This window comes from Blennius ocellaris (assembly GCF_963422515.1).
Source record: "Blennius ocellaris genome assembly, chromosome: 12".
In the NCBI taxonomy this organism is placed as follows: Eukaryota; Metazoa; Chordata; class Actinopteri; order Blenniiformes; family Blenniidae; genus Blennius; species Blennius ocellaris.
In genome coordinates this window covers 19,166,460-19,187,361 of record NC_137661.1, presented here as the reverse complement: position 1 = coordinate 19,187,361, position 20,902 = coordinate 19,166,460, and the positions used below count along the sequence as shown (strand labels likewise).

General features: G+C 39.9%; 1 protein-coding gene across 1 annotated transcript in view; it reads right to left on the bottom strand.

Moving 5' to 3' along the window:
- Positions 1-20,902, bottom strand: part of ncanb (neurocan b) — a gene marked incomplete at its 3' end in the record, with an annotated part of 120,943 nt that overhangs the window by 40,787 nt on the left and 59,254 nt on the right. The window lies entirely within an intron of this gene.

The window sequence follows — 20,902 nt, the reverse complement described above, 5'->3', positions numbered from 1 at the left end:
AGGTATGTATGAATCGAGCAATGCCAATTTGGTGCATTGTTTATTTGGGATGTTTAATGTAGCATCTTCTCGGGTAAGCCTGGCTTTTCGAGTTCAATCAGTTTCTTGGTACAGTTTACATGTTCTCCCTGTGCTTGTGTGACGTTTCTTTTTTCATCACTCTGGCATTTTTATGTAATTTTAACCAATAGGATTGATATGTACATGTTATTTAACCACAGCGTACACATAGAAAGTCCCAAAAATCTACTGCTTAGTCTCCCAGCAGCTCATAGTATTAGTCGGCTACTGTCAGTGATTTCCAGCTCTTCAGACGTTTGCTGATTATATGTCAGTTCGAACAATTTGAAGAACCATTTCAAATTCCTCAAAATGTAAAATGAACGTAGACCTTGGGGGTAGGATGATTTGTTGAGATATATCAGTGAAGGCCAGCAAAAAACCTTGCACAATACTAAAATACTTTCAAATAAGTCATGAAATCAAAACCACCCAAGTTTTTTTTATTAAAAAAATATCTGAGCCCTGGATCATTTTTTGAGGCTTTTAAGTCCTTTAAAAGCAAGTACTGGTATGCATTCTAATAAGTGCAATGTCGTACATCATTATAATGACGAATACAGTATGCTTTATTGGTCCCTTTTGGGAAAATGACTTGTCAGCATTTAACCCTCTCCAGTCATTATTAACTTTAGCTACAAGCACTAGGAGCTGTGGGCTGCGGCGGTGCTCTGCATTGAGCTGGGGATCAAGTGCTTTGCTCAGAGACCCACAGTGGAGACCTTGTCGGCAGAGGGATTAGAAACTGCACACTTCAGAATTGAAGTGCACACAAACACTATGCAATCCCACTACACAATTCAAAGTCTGTTAACTTTCATGCCACAAGTGGGATTTGTCCGGTTCCCACCTCCTCTGAGTGAAAATATCACCGTGCGGATGATTGTGCTGCAGCACCTGACTACAAAACACCTTGCTGTGGATGGAGAGCACGCTAAATAAACAGTGTTGAAATTATGTTGTGCATAAATAATAATTAAAAAACACGCAAACGTGTTTTTGTCTGCCCAAACATCAAGTCAGAGAAAAGTGTCCAAAGTTGAACAAAACTTAGATAATTGAACATTTTAATTTCAAGATTTACCAAAACAAAACAGAGAAACACAATTTAAAGTTTTCGTATTAATCAGGATGGCATGATAAAAAATGAACCACTGAGGAGCTCCAATCAAGTGAAATTGTCGATGAAGGCTGGTTGTGGTATTGGGACATCAGACATAGGACTCCCCTTCGACACTCACTGCAAACAATAGATGAGTATGTCGTAAATACAGTTGTGAGAGAAGAAAAAAAAAACCCAAACAAATGAGTCGGCATCAGCTTTCAACAAACAGCGTTTTAAAGGGGTAAAGCAATGTCAGTCTATCTCTTGTACTTCAGCAGCACCGACATCAATAAACTTTAAACACCAGCAATTAGTGTGGACAACAGAGCAACGGATATCTACAGCCAACAGGAATTAACTTCTTCCTTCAGTCAAATTCACATAAGTTTGTAAAACACAATGGCTAATAAGACAGATGTACACAGATCTCATCATCCACAACCAGGAGCAAATGTCATTATCCCATGACCAAATTAATGATCTCGGAAAAAAAGTTTCCAATTTTTTTTTTGTAATTGAATTTTCTTTATGCAAGTGTGACCTTCTCAAGACGAAAAAAGTGAATTGACACTTCTGCACTCGACGCAGTGATTTCAGACTTGCCTTCACTCACGCTTGCAGTTTCAGAGCACGTGTTCCCAAAGTATCAAAATGTCCCATTAATATCTTAAAAAATTAATCTGAGACCGGATCATAAAAAAATATTCATTGTTCCAAGGGTTCTGTGTCAACTACCTGCTTTGATCTTACTTGCTATTTTATTTTGTACCCAGGCACTGCACATGGTCCCACACTTCACTTCCTGTTCTCTCATTCAGTCTCTTAAGTATGACGCAAAACAGAGCAGATAACGACTGATTTGTTTTGTCTTGGACAAGAAAACTGTCCCAGATGCGATGTCAGTGGATGGCCAGGACTACATCGGGTTAGTTTTTAATTTTGTCTGATGATTTTTTTTTTGTACCTTTGGCTCAGGTTTGACCACTGATTCAAATAAATAAGTTTGAACTTTTCAGATTTTGCACTGTCCAATCTCAGCAAGGCTCTGATCTTGGTCAAAATAGAATAAATTGGGAAAAAGTACAAAACCATAATCAAGATATGTCCATTGGTTGCAGGGTTTTATATTAAGACACATTTCATATTAAATTTGGATACAAAATTTTCAAGCAGGCAAATCATTCAGCAGGAGTTTTTTTTTTTTACTTTAATTGTTCATATAAACTCATTCATATAAACCTTCACAATACTGCTACTGTCCATTAATTCTGCATTCAAAGTGCAGCCATTGATATAAACACACTCATAGTGGTTTTGTTTTGATGTTCACTGGCAGAATGTTGGATACAAACCTGTTTAGAAGTGTAATGCAACAGACCCTTTTGGAGGGTGGGGGGAGGGGGGGGGGGGGGGTAGTTTAATATCTAACTGTTCTCATAAAACAATGTTATTACCACTTTACACCATATGGCCATGAAAAAACATTGTTCTTCGAACGCGTCTGCCTCTGTCTGCTCGAACAGTGTGATGAGGACGAGCGTGCAGCAGGCCCGTCCACTCAAAGGACACTCTGCCCAGCTGATTTAGTGGGAGGACCATCCAACTGAAACAGGTGGCAGCGTGCATGCGTGTGAGGGATTGAATTTGAGCATTTGTATGTGTGTCTATCCCTCTCTGGCTCACTCCGCAATAAAACCAAATCAGGCCCGGGCGCTGGTACTGTCTCTGGAGAGTTGACGGGACCGGTGCTCCACTTATCTGCTGGCAGAGGAATGGAGGGAGGGATAAACAGGTGCCAGCCGCGGTGGTAATTTCTGGGTGCCGCTAACATGCGAGCAACCCGACCAGCTTTTCTGCGAGACAACCTTATTAATGGAGGGAAGCAGCAGAAGGTGCATGTGGTGCTATGGTGGTTGTTATAGAAGCTTTATATACATAGTTTAGCACTTGTGCCAGAGAAGAGCAGGTGAGTTCGCGAAACAGGGAGGCATATGGAGGAACAAGGTGAGGGAGCAGTCACGAATCCCTGGGAGAACCCAAATGCAGACACCAACATGAGGAGTAAAGGACAAAATGTTGTTTTTTGAAGTGTAAGGTAGTAAAGGTATCTAGAAGGGGTAATCCAGAGGCAAGTTCAAAAAGGTAAGCAAACGTCTAAAACTCTAGAAAACACGGATATCATGAGGAGAATTGTGGAATGTCTCGACACAGATGAACAAAGTCAGTTTGGCAACAGAAGCATAAGGGAAGAGGGTTTCTATCCATTGGGGTGGGGCACATTAACGAAAATCATGCACACAGAGGAAAAACAAACAGGAAAAACAAGCGTGCAGCGATGGCGACAGACAGGCGAGTAGCCTATCGAAATAAAACAGGATGAGACAAAGCAGATAAGACACAGACTTTACACAGAAACAGAAGAGGACCTGACAATATCTGGAGGCTTACTGCAGGCATGTGTTGAAACTACAGTATGAATAATTGAAAAGGGACAGAGAAATAGACACGGAGACGGCAATAGACAGGGAGTTAACAGAAATCAGGTGGGAGACGGCCTTGGGGCAGCCTTTCCCATTTCCCTTTTGGGATTTTTTGTCAATTCACTAGATTAGATTAAATTCCTATTACTTATTTACTTGACCAGAGCTACATCCAGCTCAAGATCAACTCAATCACCTGCCCGTCCTCCCTGACATGCTTCTGTTTTTGTTGAGGTTTTTTTTTTTTTTTTTTTTGCCACCTCTGGAGGGTCTTTTTCTACTTTCAACAGTGAGATTTATTCTTTCAATTCTTGCCCCGGCTGCTGGGTTTGTGAATGCTGAGGCCAAATAAAAAGTAAATGGCTCTTTCTCCATTGTATAAATGAGACTTCAGCCGCAATCAGCAGTTTCATGGCTATGAATTGTTGTGGGTTTAACCAGGAAACGTCCAGCAAAGAGTGAGTCCACTCTGTGGGTAATAAAAGCTTGGAGAGAGAAATCTATATTTCAGCCACAGACTGGAAGGCATTAAAACATGGCATATTATTTTTTTGGTCTAGTAACTATGCTATAAAACATACACCACTGTTATAGAATAGGGAGTGTCCTATCCATTGTTCCACAATAAATATTTTTTTAAACAGGCAAACTCTTAAAATGCTAAGAAATTACTAACATTACAACGACACATTTCTTAAATTCCAGTTTTAATGAGGTGGCAGCGAACATGTTGTGGGATCATAATGAGCAAAATCTACACGAGGAGTGGCTGATTTTTTTTGAAGATTTAGTAGGTTTAAAATATATCTTTAACTGAGCAACAGAAGTGAGTAGTCATTGTTTTGTGGATTCACTAAATGCTGAAAACAGTCACAATTGACAAAATGCAAGCTTGGTTCATTAGAATTCATGCTTCTGGCAATGTCTGATAACAAAGATTGACATTGTGTCCAAATTCTTATGGGTAAAAGTGAGTTTTAAAAGTTTTAAAAGTGTGGCAATGGGGATTTCAGAAGGGTAGAAATCAAAACTTAAAATAAACAATTACAACAAATAAATATGAAAACAGTTTGACTTTCATATTGACTTTCATTACAAGTCTGAAAGTAGCAACTTCAACATTTCTTCAAAGTTATATTTGCATTAATCAATTCTATCTCGTTTAATTTAGTTAAAGGTCCCGATAACTTACAGTATACTCTGATTGAATTAAATTAGTGATGAACTTAAATTTAAAACAATTTCCAATCAGAGTCCAAAATGTATGTGTAAAGATATTTGTTATTCAAACGTGTTCATAGGTACACCACTGGCATTGACTGTGTAGCATGGGAGCTGTTGAGGGGGAGTAAATGGGCTCTCAATGTCTAAATCTACAAGCTTCTATCGAGAGGGTCAAGATTGCAGCCATTTCCTTGTCAAGCTGATGGCTGATTGAGAGTGTTGTAAGATGTGGAATTCATAGCTACAGCAGATTGATTGTTTTTTGTGTGTGTGTTTTTTTAAGCTATTTAAAACTTGCAATACTGATGGGGTGACAATCCTCTTCCGACAAAGTTTCACAGGCAGAAGCGATCAACCATGAGAAGGATGTTTCATTAAAATAAGAGAGAGGAAGGCATTAATGAGGACTGAAAATCAAAGATTGAGAGAATCTAGGATAAGAATAAAATACAGTATTGTGCACAACTTTACATTCACCAGTGTGGTGTGTTAATATGGATCACATCTGTGTCTGTTCATTAAGATAGTATATGTAGGCAGGGGTCGGAGGTGAATGAAAGAAGTCTCATTATGTGCTATATAAATTGATCTACAACCAACTCCTGGCAGTGGCAGGTACGAACATCAGAAAGCCTGTTTGTCCTACTGGAGCTGGGGGAAAGCATATTTTTCTGTGTGGAAGTAAATGCCAGCCGCACAGATCAAACAGCGGTCTGATCAATTACACAGAACACCTTTGAACCAGTAAATGCCACCTTAAGACTTCACAGCTGACAGGGAGGTAAGGAAGCCAAGAAGGGCTAACATTAAAACCTCGGAGGAGGAGCTACATCCAGGAAACTGCACACAGATACTCTCCAAATCACACCATCTCAAACCCACTCACAATGCAAATATATATCGGTTGTCAGTGTGCGTTGTTATCAATCAATACCAGGGACAGATCAAGTCGCTATATTTACATCCTTCTAATTGCCTCCCAGTCACAGACGACAGAATGTAAAAATAAACTGACCTGACATCTGTGAGCTTTGAAATGGAAATGTTTGCCACACAAAGGTTTTTTTTTCTTTTCTTGCTGAAAGGCTCCTTGTGTTTGTCATCTTTCATAGTGCAAGACCCAAGCTGATTGACTTCCTTTAGCTTGCTGAGGGGCATTGACATTTCCATGCCCTTCTACAAAGATGGATACCTTTCTATTGAACTGCTGCTCGTCCAAACAGCATGCCCACTCAATGGACCATGTTGTGTTGTGTCAATAGCTATAAGGCTGCCGAGTGCAGCGTGGACGCAGCAGCATTATAGCCCATTACTATGGCATGAACAACACTTTTGTATGTTTTTCTAAATGTATACAGGGTAGATTGTGTGAAGATAGTTCATGCTTCTGTGTGTGTGTGTGTGTGTGTGTGTGTGTGTGTGTGTGTGTGTGTGTGTGTGTGTGTGTGTGTGTGTGTGTGTGTCGGTATATATGAAGCATAACAAAATTATAGTATAATGGTGTGTGTCACAGATATTTGTGTTTTTACAGGCTGCATATCCACAGCTGCAAGCATAATGCTGATGTATGTGTGCCGGTGTAGGTCTGAGAGCCAAACTGTAGCTCCAGAGAGCAATTTGTTCTCTTGCCTCCCACTTTGAACTCTTTCAAGTAAGACTGCTTCTCTCTTTCTTGTAAGTCACTTTGTCAGAGGGGCGTTGGTAAAGCTGCTCTTATTTGTAGATATAAGCCAGTGATTTACAGGATCTGATAGCACCACATCATCCCACACTATTTTTCTCAAAAACCTATTAGAGGGTTTCTAAAATTTGAAGAGTAAAATAGTGGGCAGAGCTTTAAGCTATCAGTCCCCTCATGTGGAACCAGCTCCTGCTTTCAGTTCCGAAGGCAAACATCTTAATACTGGCGCATTGATAAGGCTCAATCTGATCATCCTCAACCACTTTCTTAGTTAAGCTGCTATAAATGTACGGTTGCCTGGTGGGATAAACCTCATTATATGCACCAGGCTTCGCTCCGCTCTTCATTCAGCATAAACTGTATTCATTGGCCACCAGGTGATTAACTTTCTACAAGTAGTCAACTTTGTAATGTTTGGAACGATTTCAGTTCCCTCACGTTAAGGTGAAGGAGTGACTAAAATTTAAATACTGTCACTTTGGCGGGGAGCCATGACATCAGGAAATGTTGTAGTTATCACCAGAATTACTCATGGATTAATCCTCATGAGATTAACAAACCAACTATTTAAATCTGTGACTGAAATATCACTGAAAAGTTTCATGTTTTGTGTTTGCCAGACTATTACATCGATACAATTGAATGACATTGCACGTGATCACGTACAACAAAACGCAAGTTGCATGTGTTTTTGCATTTAAAGCGAGATTTTGTGGAGGGAGGCGAAACTTGTGCTAATCATTGCAATATTCAGATCACAATTTTTGGGGAGTAGCTGATAGATTATACATAAATAGATACACATATACACACATGCATGCGCACACGCACACACACACATACACACAACCATCTGTGTGTTGGAGTGAGAGGTATGCTGAATCCTGGGCCTTCAGCTGTGTTTGGGTGCAGGGAGATTACAGATTGATCGGGATCTGCAGAGAGAAGAGAAAACAGATACAACACAGCAGTTCTGCTTCAGCCCAAGGCCCCCGCGCTGCACTCAGAGCAGCACCGATCAACCTATCAGAGGACCCACAGTTAGGAGAACATCACTTTATCCCAGCATATCTGGTAAAAATGGAGAAAATGTTTCACCCCCCCCAAAGATGCTGGGCTGAACAAGGTTATGTTACTCAGCACTACCCCAGACGCAATTACCTCTCACAGTCGCAAAGAGGTACTGGGAGCTGCGTGGAGGCAACAACCCAAATCGTCAGCATTTACCAGATCTTCTTGTGCGTCAAGGGGAAGTGAGCAAAGTGAGTTTAAAGCCTGCTTTGTAGACCAAAAAAAAAAAAAGTCATGCTGCAACATGAAATACAAAAACAGCAGAAGATTCATCCTAATTCTCAGATTCCACTGTAGATGTGGGATCGTGGATGTGTCAGTCGCGCGTGTGTGAGAATGCATGTGCCCACAGTGAGCTTCAGACAGGTCTTTGCTTTGGTTGACAGCACCGTTGCAACATCCATAACAGCCTGGGAAAAAGTAATGAGGAAAAGTGTCACAACATCCCACATCGCTCTGCGAGCCTTCATTTCTGACAGCCTGACTATGCACGCCGACGCCATTTTGTGCGTGTGTGTGTGTGTGTGTGTGTGTGTGTACATCCATTGGCTCCCTCTTCTGTTTATATTTTATAAGGAAGATGGGGGGGGTTATCCAGGAAAAAAGAAGCCTGGAACAGGAGAAGCCAAGCAAGCTGCCACAGTGCCACTAGTATCATACAGCCACACACTATTTATTTCACAGAGTGCAAATGGATGTGCAGGACTTTAGAAAAGACAGGAAATTCACAACAGACTCACAGGCCAGGCTTCTTTTCATTTCTTTATTTTTTCATTATCATCATCTCTCTCTCTCTCTCTCTCTCTCTCTCTCTCTCTCTCTCTCTCTCTCTCTCTCTCTCTCTCTCTCTCTCTCTCTCTCTCTCTCTCTCTCTCTCTCTCTCTCTCTCTCTCTCCTCTCTCTCTCTCTCTCTCTCTCTCTCTCTCTCTCTCTCTCTCTCTCTCTCTCTCTCTCTCTCTCTGCTTCTCTTTTGTCATTGCTATCCAATGCCACACTTTTTCATTAGTCACTTCCGAGTCTCTTCACCTTCTATTTCCTCTCACTCCCTCTGGAGATCTCGAAATGGCAAGTTTATCCTCTTTCACCCCGTGGGTCTTTACCAGGCTAATTTCCTTTGAGTTAGAAGGGTTTACAGGTGTCCCTTTAGGGCCCCTGGTGTTAGCTGTGACAGCGTCCCTCTGGGCCAGGTGGTGTTAAGTCTGTTCTCTGACAGCTTTATCTCTCTGTGACACCCATGGTGTGATCATTAACACACCTCACCTCAGTTTAAAAGGAGCTGCGTTTTCACCTTAAAACGGACAGCTTTTGTGAACAGTTTTTCTCCTTCTCCTCACTTCTTCAGTTTTATTCATCCCCTCCTTTTTGCTTTTCTGTTTTCTTCATTTTTTTCTTGGCTGAAGGAAAGGAAGGATCCTTGCATGTATCTTGTTTTTTTTTGTTTTTTTCAGCCCTCCTGTGCTTCCTTCTGTCTTAGTCCTTTTGTGGGCTTGCACACTTAAAAAATACAATAACTTAAAGTAGAGCAGTTCCCCAGAGGGATGAATGACAGGCTATTCTCTGCCTCCTGTCGTTATTTCTGACGTACTTAAAGTGGAAATAGTAGAGTGAAATTATCTATTTTTTTCCTTCGTCCTGTCTGAATCAATTAATCACTGACAGTGAAATTATATAAGCATATGTTTCTGAGTGGATCGAGCTCTGATGTTCAGTCCTCAAATCTATTTCTGTAAAGAAATGACTTGTGAATCAAGTCAGCACCCACTGGCAAACCTTAAGGAAGAATTATTTACTATTTTGCAGCAAATTTAGCTCTGACAGTCAATCACACACAGACCGAGACAAAGATTTTATCCTTTCAATCATTTCTGTTCTGTCTTTTTCTCTTTCATGCCTGCCTGGTCCATCTGCCTCTGCCTCATTTTTGTCTTTGGATATTTTCTTCTGCATCTCTGGCCAGCTGCCATGGAGATAGGGATATAAAAAAAAGAAGAAAAAAACTCCTTCCTCTCTCGGGTTAGGTCACAGCAGTGTGTACAGTACTGCATGTCTTTGTGTATTCATATGTCAGTGAAGATCTCAGTCCTAACTTCAAAAAGATGAAATGAGGAGTTTACAGCAGCAAGAGCAGTTGGTTTCTAAGGTTTAGGTTATAGATTACAGTCAGTTTAAATATATCATAATGATTTTTCTTAAAATTATGGTAAGCTTGATTTAATCTGTGTTTATCTAAAAAAAAATAGTAGAGGAACAGTATAATCAAGCAACACTATTTTTTATAGGCTCCTGGCAGAGGTTGAGATTCATAACATTGGACAAAATAAATACAACGTTATAAAACATTACTTTCAGTGTCACAGTTCAAGTGTTATGAGGTGAGGAATTGTGTTGCATGAATACGATCAGCCAGTGTAGGAACATTATAACAAAGCAAGCAAACTGAATGAGAGCTGCCTGTTCTATAAAGTGTGCTGGAACAGATCAAATCACAGCAAACTAGGAAGAGACAGACAATTATTATGAACTGTGCTTGCCTTTACTAGTGTGGAGCCTGTAAGTTCAGTCTATTACAAATGTGAATTAGTTACAACTAAAATATTGTCCTACATAATGAGTGTAATTTGTGAGAAAAAGTGGAAAGTTTGTCAAAACCACACAAAGACATATATGATTAAACACCACATGGCCTGCCTCCAGGGCATTCATTTCTATTGATGAGGGATGTCTTGAAACCATTAGAATAATGAAAAAGTCACTGGTGTGTTGTGACCTTAATATCCAACATAACCACTACTGTCTTAAGGCAGTAATAAAATGTAAAAAGCCACAATTGTGAGGTATGCTAGCATTGTGAAACATGTCGAGCATTCTTCATAAACGAATCTGGGTAGAAATTCAGTGACTATGATATCGCTCCCCACATTTATCAGATGTTACAAATTCCCACATTCCATGTTAGTAGATGTTGAATTTGCTACTAAATACATTTTTAGTTAGTTTAATGTGTTGAAAATATTGTTTTAACATTTAATATGAGGTGGCTTTCTATTTATTTTTCTTTGTTGCAACCATTTGAGCCTGGTTGTGACCCGTTTAAAACTCAAACGCTGGTTTTCATGGAAAATCAATTTGTCCCATTCTGTATGTGAACAGCTTTTACATAATATTCACTTCCTCTTACAGCTGTCACTGAGTGTATACAGTCATTGCCCCCATCCACTCAGCACAACAGACACACACAAACAGAAACGTAAGCACTTACGAGTTAATCAACCTCATGCATGCATGCGTATTCACTGATATCAACACACTAGTTGGTGATTAAATTACAAAAAGAGAACAGCAAAGACAAGACAACCCCATATGTGTTAAATCTGTGTGTATATCTGAGCGGGAGAGAGGATGAAGATTTAATAAAAATTGAGAGCTGAATTCTGCCGATCGGTTTGGAGCTTATTAATCGGCAGGTGTGTTTATATCAATTAGACAAGTGCACACAACACCATGAGTCCTGTAGCTGTTTTTCATGCAACTCTGCAGCCACAACATCCTTTGTTCTTCATTGTCCTGAGAGGATTGAAGAGGATGGGGTGTGAAGTGATGCAATCTACTCATCTCTTAGCTTGTGTAAAAAAAAAAAAAAAAGGCCAATTACATAGGTACACAACTGCACCATTGACTTTCTATGTCCATGTATTTGATCCTATTTTTTCCTTTCTGAGTGAGCTTGCAGCCTCTGCAGCCCCAATCAGCACTCGAGGGCTTTTCTGGCACTCTTGGTGGTGTCAGGGTACTGACACCACCAAGTATTCACAGTGGTAGTGGTGGGGGTGCAGCCAATCATAATGCTGATTGAGGAATCCAGTGGTGTGGAGGAATTAATGAGGCATGGGGGTACAGCTGGAGCCAGCCAATCATAACCCTCTAAGAGCTGCTCAGCTGCCGACAAACTGAGACAAAGTGCTGGCCATCAATCACAGAGGACACGTGCTTGGCCATTTGCACCCTCACTGTCATATTCAGCCATGCGCAGCGCTCATCCGAGTCATTGTGCTGAGTCATTTGTTGTTAAACCATTGTCACTTTGCTAAAGCTGCTCTGAATGAACCTAATTCACCATAAAATTGCCATAGTGTAATGCCACAAAATGTCTTCAATGATCTGCACACAAATGAATGTACCTTCATTTGTGTGCAATTTGTATGAAATCACAATGAGATCACTCATTTTGTGAATTATTTTTGTTTTCTGAATTGCTCTCCAAATGCTTATCTTCAAATTCGGGAAAGTTGGATGTAACAGAATGGAAAAGTTAGACGACGAGATGCCAAGAAATAGCGGTCAAAACACAAAGACCAAGCCACTAAAAGTTGTAAGATTTGGGGCCGAACATAGAAATCCATCTCATCCTTAATGAAGAAATGAATGGGATGTCCTGAGGGGTGGTAGCATGGCAGCATGGCAGCATGGCAGCATGGCAGCATGGCAGCATGGCAGCACTGGCTCTTTTCCAACTGTCTTACTCTCGGTACCCTCACAACTACTGCAAATCTATCGATCTATCCTTTTACGTTTCTTTCTCAATTTGATAACTTTCCTTACATTCTCAATTATTATCATTATTGCTCTTTGCATCGTTGTATTCGATATCTTGCAATCTCATGCTCAGTTTACGCAATATCATGGGCTTTGTGAGGATCAGCTGAGAAATATGTCAACATCCTGTTATAAACCAGCCACAGCCACGATTACTCTCTCTTCTCATCTTTCCTCCCGTTTCTTAGATTTGTGGGCACTCAGGTGTGGTGTGCATGGACCACTGATAATAATAACCCCAACCTCATGAATCTTTCAGCATCAATCACATGAGAGATTTGATGGAGTTGGTCCCAGAGGATGAATTAGTTAGCAGAGATGCCCAGCAGGGGCGATTTTCACGGCCTCTTCAAACATGAGAAATGCATCAGCTCTTCATATAATCTTGGGAACATGTTGGTTTTATATAAGACAGGTTACAAACAGGTGTTTGCAAGAGGTCAGAGGGAGAGAGAGAGAGAACGAGAGAGGAGGGGGCAGGTGGGTGGTTAAAAAATACTTTAAAAATCTATGTTTTGCATATGGGTTTGTGAGCACACTTGGCAATTCAAGTGTGCAGGTGAGTGAGTGTGTGAGCTTGAATAACTTTCATTTTATGCATGAGTACAGAGACATTTCTGTATGAATAATTGTATTGGCCTTTGACAGGAAAATACTGAGCAGGCAGAGAGAAAGAGACAGAAAGACAGGAGGTTAGGGGTGGTGGCGAAGTGAGAAAGTGCAGCAGGAAATGAAATGTGTTATTTGGGGGGTCCTCAGGCCTGTTTGCGACACAATCTCTGCACTGCAGAGCGATTTCAATACTACATTGTACTGCAGGTCTTGCCAATGACCAATGTGCTCAGAGAGATGAGGTGAGGGAGGTCCAGAAACAATGGACTCAAAAAGAGGAGGATAGAAAAATGATAAAAAGAGGACAAAGAAAAAAGAGTAAATTAGAAAGAAAGGGGAAGGAGAGGAGGTATCCAGGATAGAAAATGAGGGGACGGGCGATGAAAGAGGGCAATTGGGGTCTTCGATATAACGATGCAGTCAGAGAACTAAATGAAGGAAAAAAAATTACATTTCATAGGAACGGTACAGTGATATGGAGTGTGCGTGTGTGTGAGAGAGAGAGAGAGAGAGAGAGAGAGAGAGAGAGAGAGAGCGAGAGAGAAGGGAAGTGGAAGAGATAACACAGATCTAATCACTATGATTGGAAGTGAGGCCAGTAGATGAGGAGAAGGGCAAAAAAGTATGCTGACTGTACAAAAAAACAACAAATAAGAAAACTGGATGGCAGGAAATTTCCCAGATATAAATCAACATGCTGCTGTTTTACTTTTTTTTTTTTTTTTAATAAAATTAACCAACCACCTGTGAATTTGATCCTACTTTACTACTACTCCATTCTGTTATTGGATGCGTTTAATTATGTATTTATTGGTTTGTATGTAAACATTTGACCGACTTTTGCAAAAACTATCGATCCAAATTGCATGACATTTCCAGGGATGATTTGTCATCATCCAAGGACCAATTGATTAGATTTTCAAACAAAACAAGTCCCGGAGAGGTAAGATATTTCCTCTGTTGTGAGCTGTCAGTCAGGGCTGCAGCAAGGAAGCTGCTTTTTGTCGCCTGTTAGCACACTGCTTGCTCTGCTCCAGAGCTCGCAGCTAATATCAAGGTACGGTGAGTATCCAGAAATGATCCAGTATCCAGTATCGATATGAGCTCACCGCTAACATGCTTGCGATGCAAACTCGATTCAGTAAAGAAATGTGGCATTGGCGACGGTATGCGCTCTACTGAGTGCCCGTTTCAGTTTGATAGTATCAGTGTGTATACACGCTTCACACTTCAGTGTGGTTCTGATTTTCTTGAGATGTTGCTGGAGAGGGAAATAAGAAATGAACGAGGCTGGTTGAACATGCAGGAAATTAGGAGTAAAAACGTCAAACGTGACTGTGGCACTTTGACCAGATCATTGAACTCTCTGAAGCAGCACAGGTGATTTTATCTCATCTTATTCATCATGCAAACGACAAAGAAAATGGGTAGGAGGGTGTGTAGAAGGCAATGAAAGAGATGGATATAGGGGAGGCCGAACAGGGGTCAAAAGACAGGAAGAGAGAATCGTGTGACCAGAGTAATTTCCTCCTTTCAACAGGATAATACACAGTCTTGACCCCCACAGCATGTTTTGAATTTAAAATAAAAAATACCAAACGTCATCTTCCAGCAATTAATTTGTATTCTGACTTCATAGAAATATTCTCATTTGAATGAATTTAACAGTGTTGTTGTTGCTAATCTCCATGAATATAAATGAATCACAGCCTGGAATTATTTACCTGCCCACTCTCCATCTTTCTCTTGACAGAGGGCTTGATTGTCCGATTGAGGTCTTTCTAAAGAGCAAACAGCAGTCAGCCAGAAATAATTTCCCTAACTCCTGCTCCATTTAGACATGCTGTGATTTGTTGACCTCTGTTCACAGATAGACAGAGATAGGTTAATGCATTTCCCCCACAACAAACCACATTTGAACTGAACAGAAATAGCTGCTGCAGTCAAAAATGATTAAATTTCATTTTTGTTTAGAATACACAAAGGCAAAGACTCAATTTAAATGGAAAAATAGAGACACTGCTCTAATTGAACTCATCAGACCTTATCAATCTGCTTGTGTCTTCAGCCTAAATAACTAAAAATGTTGGGTACTATCTTCAAAACTCTCGAAGTCTGTCTTGGAGCTGTCTGAACTCAGTTGTATCTTCATCAGAATTTTTTTTCCTATCATAAAATAGAGAAGATTCAAATTTTCCTAGAGTTTGAGTCCCTCTGATGTCTCATCAGTGCTGACTCAATGTACTCAGGAGCGACTGAAGGAACTTAATCTGCTGATGAGGAATGTATGATACAACCTGAATGTGCAAAACAAACAATGCTGATTTGATAATTTTTTTTCAAAGCACAATTTCAGGGTCATAAATGAACTGTCAATCTCTGAGGTTATATTGTTTGAAAGTGGAAGCTGGCACTGTTTTCCTTTTCTGTGATGAATGTTGGAATAATCTTTTTCCATTGTGGATATTTTGACTTATCACATGCAAATTCAAGACGGATTGCGCAAAACTACACAAATGTCAGTTCAGAAGAACAAAACCCACCACCCAGGATGCAAATATGCACGTGTAAGCATATGTAAGATGAATCTACATGAGAGACGTGATTTTGTTTCATTAATATTAATCATTGTGGAGCTGGTGCATGTAGACAGGTCTTATTTTCACATCTATAGTCAATGATGAATATAAAGAGACTTATTTTAAACCTTACGATATGCTATCACACCTTTCAATGACACAGGAAGATAAGTATCGCATCACATGGAAAAAGCCCCACTAACAGCTCCATAACAGCTGTCCCAGCCATTACATATGGCTGTGGCTTATTATAGGGACAGTGCTGTTAATTGAAAACATTTATAGCACTCACATCAGCTTCATGGAGTTTGTGCCTTGCTGTTAATGATGAAGTGGAAAAAAATATCATTAACACACCAAAACCATGCTATAACTGACATTTCACAACGAGAAACATAATTAGTTATGCTGCCTGCAAGTTAGACTTCTCTGCTTATGTTTAATTGTCAATTTATCACACCAGCTACAGAAAGCTAAATAAAACTGGGCTCATGCTTTCGCATATATTGAGGACATGTCACTGTTCACTTTCCTTTTAATATTACCAACTGAACAATGTTTCCAATGAAATTCATGTCTTTGATGGTATCCTCAAATTATTTACCCAGAGGTAAGTCAGCTTTAATGACATAAATGATGATGCGCTCTCCGTCAGCCATGACTTTGCAACTGTGAGCCAGTTTGTGTGCATTGCCAAGACCTTCAAACTGAAGCCTCCATCCATCTTCTGTACCAGCATTATCTCGACTGGAGTTATAGGGGCTGGAGCCGATTTCGAGGCAACCTGTCCACCCTGGACAGGTTGCCTCAACACGAAGAGAAACATTATCAGTCAAGCACATAATTTAGAGTCACAGTTTCACCCAACAGGCATGTTTCGTGAAACTCATGCAAGCAGGTGGGGAAAAAGCCAATTTAATACATAAATTCAGCACATTCAAACAGGGGATTTTGTTGGTGTGAGCGAACAGTGCTAACCACTGTCTCAACCTCCTTTAGGCCAGTTTAGGCCAGTTCAGCTGCTTGTTATCGGCACCATTTTCATTTATACCGGGGCATTTCCTATTGTGTCATGTTGAGAGTTCCCTGAAGATGCCTGTGTGTTTAATTGATGTTCATGTTCTCCAAGGGAACATGGAGAAACAGATTTTGCTTATTTCAATACCCTTTAAGTTGCTGATTTGGCAGATATGTGGTATTCTAAAAGATTGCTTGCACTTTATATCGCCTGGATTTAACTTTCAAGGTGCATCTCTATTCAAATAAACAATTTTAGAGAGGTATTTCATGACTTTATAGGCAAACATTATAAATAAAATGCTAAAAGCCTGTAAAAAAATATTGAGCGTGCGTTATAGGTTCTGTTTTGATTTTTTGTTACAAGGTTATGCAGTAGAATAATAACATGGTAACATAACAGTTTCTCTGTGTGGGCTCATACACGGATTAGTAGCACTGAATTTATTAGCTTTATTAGTCTATTTTCTTGCAGAGCAGTGGCTGTTACAAGGCTTCAAATGTGATTTTACTTCATCAGTCAGTCGAAGTGAAGTTACCTGAAGCTGTGTTGTAAATTTAAGTGATATCGTCAAATATTTCTATGTACTGAATTAATGATTAAGTTTCATGCATCTTTGTAGGAGACAAATCACACAATCACACTATTATCTTTTAAATTCATGTATGTGCATGGTTGCTTTTATTTGTCTAGACTGTAAGATGGAATAGGGCATTAAGAAAGAAATATTAGGCTTTTTTTTATTTGGACATCATCAGTAAAGTAAAAATGCCATAAGAATGATTCTTTTTCTTCTTTGTTTTGGGCTATACTTTATTCCCCCATATCTAAAAACAAATGTCCACGAACAGGGTAGGAGAAATATAATTCATTATTATATCTCAACACATGGCCGTCAAACTGGCAGGCTGTGGAGTGCCTCATTAATCACCTCCTTCGCTGCAGGATCCAGAATTTACCCACCGATCCCGATGATCAATGGGATACTACCGCCTATAGTTTAAGTTTTAGTGTTAGTGCGACACATTACTGCACAGGTGTCCTCGCTGACAGCTGTGAATGAGTTAAGGCGGCTTGAGGAATGCAGATAAGGGGAGATAGTCTTTTTTAAAGACCCAGTGAAATGAAAAATACTTTTCCCCAGTTTTTATTTTTCATCTTGTGTCAATGGGCTCGAGGCTACTTCTTCATCTCCCGATCTGTGTCAAATAATTGTCAAATAATATGTTATTGGTGTGTTTTCAAACTTCCTCATATTTTCTTCCTTTGAAACAGTGCCAAATGGTGGATGACACATCCTGCAAATATTCACTAATTCAGTTTCTATTCTAGTGGGTCGTCTACACCGACAGCAGCACCAGAGGCATATCTCATCTGAAACCACCAGATTGTACAAGGCATACTAAAAGGATCTAAATAGTCAATGAAGTCTGGAATGTATTTAGTTTCAAATATTTTACTGGAAGAATGCAAATATATGATCATAAGATATCACTGCGCCATTGTTCACGTGTTCTTTATAGTGGTTCTCAAAGTTTTCATTGTGTGCCACCTGAGAAAATATCAAGCTCTCCACCATTATGTCTGAACTGAGCATACCGTAGAGGAGGCTCACTCTATCAACCATGGACATATTTCTTATATACTTACTTTAAAGACACATTTCATGTATTTTCAAATTTTTTTCATTCAACATTTTGTACTAATTGATACAATGATCTATATTGATGTATTTTCAAATCAGTTTGATTTAAAAAATACATCTCTGACTTGGCCCTACATACCACTACAGTTAGCTCGTGTACCACTGCTGGTACATGTTTGGGACAATGGTGGTATGGTGTGAGAATCACAAACTCAAGATTAAAAAAGAAGAAGAAAAGTCTAACTGTCTTCAGCCATTAAGAAATACTGCTAAATACTATTATTATTATTATTATTATTATTATTAGTAGTAGTAGTAGTAGTAGTAGTAGCAGTAGTAGTAGTAGTAGTAGAAGTAGTAGTAGTAGTAGTAGTAGTAGTAGTATTGGTGTAATCTCAAAGACTTGTCTTTATCTGGAGCAATATCAAGGTTAATATTCCAAATTCCATTGAAGCCTCCCGGACAACCATTGTAAAAATAATTAACCAGAAGGGTTTGTGCAAAGCCGAGGTGAGTCTACCCTCTCCGGTCAAATTGGTCCCTACCCATATATCTCTAAGGCACAAAGCTATTTCTGAATAATTTTTGAATTGGCAGAAAAACAGAAAGTCTTTTATAAGCTGGCTATAAATGAAGAAAATATAAGTGACAAATGTGGAAAGGAAGACAGTTAATGGTAGCAAAGTGCAATCCTGATAAAATTGTGGTCAAGCATTTGTTGTTCCAAACAATTAACCTTTTTGGCCTTTGGTCTAATTAACACAAAAAAGATCTCATATGCAGCTATCTAACATCTAATCAACATGACAACACTTTAGTATCACTTACAACAGCAATTAAACACTACCGAAGGACGTTTACACAGCAACGATTTCAAATGAAAATGCAAAACTTCTCGTTGCGTTCAGGATGTCTGTTTACATGACAACAGTACTCGGAGGCACTTAAAATGAAACTTGTTGAAAACGGCTCCCAAGGTGGAACTTTTTGAAAATGCTCTGTCTCTGTATAAACTGGGGAAAACAACACTTTCTGGCAAAATTTGGGACATGTTCCCTTGTCGATGGCTGCTGCTGCTGCTGGGCATCCGCACCATGACTGTGGTAAATAGCCCACACATGCGTGAGTAGATGGACAATAAACAAAGATGACAGCCTCCAGAGTGGCATAACTCCCAGTCCATATGCTCTATGGGACTCGGTCGTTTTATAGCTCACAGTCACCGCAATAAAAATCCAACTCTATCATATGTATCATATCATATCGATCAACATCTTTCCATACCAATGTCCGTGTACTTGCATTGTTACTGTTAAGAGCGTATTGTTCTCTGTGCGTGGGTATGTGTGGTTTCAATACAAAGACAAACAACAGCACTAACTCCTAGCCTGAGATGCTAACTACAGTTTTCAGCGCTTCTGCTATTCCACATGGTTTGCAAAATGTTGCCGTATAAACATGAAACTTTGCTGAAACAGTGAAATGTAAATGTATTTGTCACAAACATTGATCCAACAGCAGATTGGTAATTGATCTCCATTTTAAGTAAGCCTAAATGCTGCATATTACCTGCTTATGGGCCCAAGCAATAGCCCAAGGAAGAGATATTGATAATCACACCCAGGACAATACGCCAACCGAGACCTTTGACACCTGACCTGTGACCCTTTTCCATTAATAATGACTTTTTAAGCCACAATTCAACCCAATTGCATTTGTGAGCATGAAAAGAACACAAAGGTCAAGAAAAATCTAATACAGTTTGAGGGAAATGCACATTTAACGGTAAAATCCTGACTGACCACAGGTTGATTGGCTGTGTATAATAAATGTCAAAAAGAAGACCACATTTTTTTAAGTCAACATTTTAAGATGATGTCAACCTAAAAAATATAATCAGACATCTGCATTCAACTGCCACTGAGAAGAAGTAGTTTGATTAACAGTGCATGGACAGCGTCCCTCACCTACATGTTAAATTCTGAATAAATAAAAGGTGACGAGAGGACAAATACAGCATTTTCAGGTTCAGGCAGAACTTTCGTATCACTGCTATTGCATTCAAGCTCAATCCAAACATTGTTGTTGAAATCTTTCACTCTTATTTAACATATGAAAAGTTACTTTTATTTCCACCAACACCTGCTTCTTCTTTCTTTTATTTTCCAGCATGCGCTGCTGCCATTGCACTTTAATCAGCCACTCTACCCCTCACTGAGTTCCCGACTCCTCTGTGGCCCGTGTGTCCTTGTGTGTATCTGTCACACGCACGTTGCCTCACACACCTATATCACTGTGCCGCCATTTCCTGACAACCACATTCTCCCATCACACAGCTGAGTGGAAAGGTGAGCCGCATGCTGCTCCCAGGGCAGAAGGGCACACACACACACACACACACACACACACACACACACACACACACACACACACACACACACACACACACACACACACACACACACACACACACACACACACACACACACACACACACACACACACACACACACACACACACACACACACCCTCGCAGAGAAGTAATTGCACACATAGTTGAGCATTTATAGTGCACCTTCAACAGCCTCTGGCACAAAGGGCTGACTTGCAGCATATGGATATTCCCTGTTGACTTTTAAACAGGAAGTTTGATCCAAAACTACTGGACCTGACAGCAAGAGCAGGCAGTAAACTGAGATTGGATCCAGAGTCCATCAAAAACATAAGGGAACAAAGCCCAGAGAGGGAAACTTCCATTTTCAAGCTGCACATCAGAATACAATCTGCTAAATGGCAGTATGGCATATGCTTGTCTCTGTCTTTCCATCATGCA